Below are 3,626 nucleotides of genomic sequence, written 5' to 3' on the forward strand. Positions count from 1 at the left end.
ACATGTACTTTTTGACTTTCTCACAAATCTCAAGTTTTTACAGCTTTCATTCAATATAAAAATTTTATAGAAAACCAAACTGATTGCAAATTAAAGGCTTTACAGTTAGATAATGGAGGTGAGTATACTTCCAAAGCTTTCTCTACATATCTTGCACAAGAAGGTATTCAACATCGTTTTTCATGTCTATATATCCCCAACAAAATGGAAGAGCTGAGAGGAAACATCGGCACTTAATAGAAATGAGTTTAACCATGTTATCCACTACTCAAATGCCAAAGATTTTTTGGGATGAAGCTGTTATTACAACTACTTATTTGATAAATAGGTTACCCACTCCAATTTTGTCACAAAAATCACCTTTTGAGGTCTTATTTAAACAGAAACCTGATTATCAATCTCTCAAAATCTTTGGTAGCGCATGTTTTCCTCTTCTTACACCTTTTAATCAGACTAAATTAGACTATAGATCACATAAGTGTGTGTTTCTTGGATATGCCCCTAATTACAAAGGCTGTAAATGTCTATCACCCAATGGACGAATATATATCACTAGGAATGTTAAATTTGATGAATCTCAGGTTTCTTATTCTGACTTATTTCTCTCTAAATCTGTTACTAATGAGCTTGACTTAACTAAGAAGGATGCAGATAGTTCTTTTTATTTTTCAATGTACCCTGTTTCTACTATTGTTCCATATGTCACTTCAGCCACTCATCAAAATCCATGCACCTTAAGGTAGCGTTTGTTTGCAGAGACTAGAACTGATACTGGGGGACAGGGACTCAGTATTGTGTTTGTTGAGGTAGAGACTAGCACTGAAAATTGTGTCTCTGTCTCAATAATTTGAGTATTTCAGTGCTTCAAAAATTTGGAGACACTAGAGACTTGGACAGAGACAGAACTTCAACTAATTCTTTTATCACTAAAATATCCCTAATGTAATTATGTAATGCCAACATTACCCTTTGCAAATCTCAAATTAGGGCTCGAGTATATTGCCAGCCACTCGAGGACATCTTCTCTTTCTTGCTTGAAGGAGGTGCTGATCGGCGTCCAGAGTGAAAGGAGAAGCCACCGTGCCGGACGAAGAACTTGAAGGTAAGCCGTTGGCACTTCCCACGTCCTCTTTCGAGCCTTCCATTTTGGTGATGTGTTGTTGCTTCCTCACAGATTTGGTGGTCCGACGAAGCTACTGGAGGGAAGCTTCGGTGTCGGTGTGGAGGCCATCTGGGAGTTGTTGCGAGCACAGCTTCGTGTATCCAGGTTAGTTAAGCTCGTTTTCTTTGATCTGGGTTGTGGTGTCTTCAATTGGTGTGTTATCCAGTTCGTATGAAGGGGTTCGGTTGTGAATCATTTTGTGGCTTATGCTCTGTTTGTGGTTTACTGGGTTTGGGAAGTGGGAGAAGAAGGTTGAAGTGGATTGAATGATTTATTTACTGTTTAGGGGTCCTGAAAAAGGCATAGTAAGAATTGAACATAGAGGATTATTCATTGAAACAAGCTGTGTAGAAGGTTAACCACCACAAATTGCATGGTCAATTCGAATTTATGCATGTGTTCAGTGTTTATCTAATTCATGAATGCAATTGAAAGACAGTGCACGTTGTATATGACAAATAGAATCCATTTTTTATGTTGTAATTAGGTTTTCATAGTTCGTGACAACTGACAATGTATGAAGTTGTGTCCATGGTTGTGATGTGTTTATTTTTTGTGAATCTGATGCTATGTTTGTAGTTAGGGAAGAAATGAAATGAATGACGGAATCCTAATTGAGAAGCTGTCATTGCTTTGTTGTCAACCATGCTTTTCGTAAAAATCCCAATGCCCAAACTGCATACTCCCTGTAAAGTTTTGTCTTTCATATTCTTGAAGTTAATAAAAATGTATGGTAACCATTTGTTAGGAAGAAAGCACGTGATTAATAAATAAATGGTAAGGAAAATTCTGAAGTTGTGTAATTAGTTATGTATAGAGGAACACTACTTTTATTCTTGCAATTGATAATTTTGTATATCCTCTTGTACTTTTCCCTCTCTATTTCGTTGTTTTAAGCTGATTGACTGGTTTAAGAGACTATCTACCCTAGGTCAGGTTCTGCATCATGAGTTTAGTTTTGTTTCTATTTTTAAATGATAGTAAATAATCGAAATGTATGCCAATTTCTCTAATATTTTGACCTGAAAGGATTTTTAGTAAGTAGGTTAGCTACCGTTCATGTGTAATAGATAATTTTGAGTATGATTGTATGGTAATATTACTCACAGTTGAATGTGCATGCAAATTACGTGATTAATTGTATTGTTGGTAGTTTATAGTTAGTTTAAGAGTGTAAACAATGTTTTACTTTCTATTTTATTTTCCCTGAGACCTTAAAATTTGCGCATAGAAATATTTTATTATTGAGCAGCCATTCCCTGTTTGGGATTTATTAAGAGTTGTTTGGAAAGTTTATGCCTTTTTTTTTTATGAAACGATTTTGCTAGGAAGAAATGGATCGGTCGGAAATTATTAAGCGATGCGTGTCTTTTTATGAAGAGACGAGATCCAACCATGAAGAAAGAATGTTATTCTTTGTGCTTACGCTGTTTGTTTACTTTAGGGGTAGAACTAGTGGCCGACTATCGTTAGGGGGAAGAATGAATAGTAGAATTAGACGTGAGGCCTTAGAGCGTATTGTTGGTGAGGGTGATAGGAATTGTATCTGGGAGTTGAGAATGAACACAAATGCCTTTGCTAACTTGTGTGAGTTGCTGCAAGTTCAGGGAAATGTTTTGATTCAAAAATTTAAAGTTTGTTACTTGCTTGTTAAGAAAGATTCAAACTTTAAGTTCTAGAATCATATCTTGTGATTTTTTGTGAATCAAGTCATTAATTGAGATTTTAAAAATCAAATCTTTTTCAAAACTAATTTCAAATCATATCTTTTCAAAAATATCTTCTTATCTTATCTTTTTCAAAAATATATTTTCAAAATATCTTTTCTAACTTCCTAACTTCTTATCTTTTCAAAGTTTGTTTCAATTAACTAACTAACTTTTTGTTTGTTTCTTAACTTTTTCAAAACTACCTAACTAACTCTCTCTCTCTAATTTTCGAAAATATCTTCCCTCTTTTTCAAATATTTCTTTTTAATTAACTAATTATTTTTATCTTTTATTTTTGATTTAAAAAATTTTCGAAAATTACCAACAATTTTCAAAAACCATTTTCAAAAATCATTAACTCTTTTTCAAAATAATTTTCGAAAATTATCCCTCCCCCATCTCATTCTATTTATTCATTCATATCCTAACATCTCATTTCACCTCTCTTCCATCCTCACAGTTGTGTTTCTTCCATTATATTACATTCTTTGTCTCCCTCTCTTCTTCCACTTACATAAGGGAACCTCTATACTGTGGTAAAGAGAATCTCTATTATTATTATTATTATTTTTCTGTGCCTTATTCTTTGTCATATGAGCAGGAGCAAGGATAAGAACATTCTTGTGGAAGCAGATCCAGAACCTGAAAGGACTTTGAAGAGAAAATTAAGAGAAGCTAAAATACAACAATCCAGAGATAACCTTTCAGAAATTTTCGAACAGGAAAAGGAGATGGCAGCCGAAAATAATAATAAT

This window comes from Arachis ipaensis, chromosome B01 (genome assembly GCF_000816755.2).
Source record: "Arachis ipaensis cultivar K30076 chromosome B01, Araip1.1, whole genome shotgun sequence".
NCBI classification, from domain to species: Eukaryota; Viridiplantae; Streptophyta; class Magnoliopsida; order Fabales; family Fabaceae; genus Arachis; species Arachis ipaensis.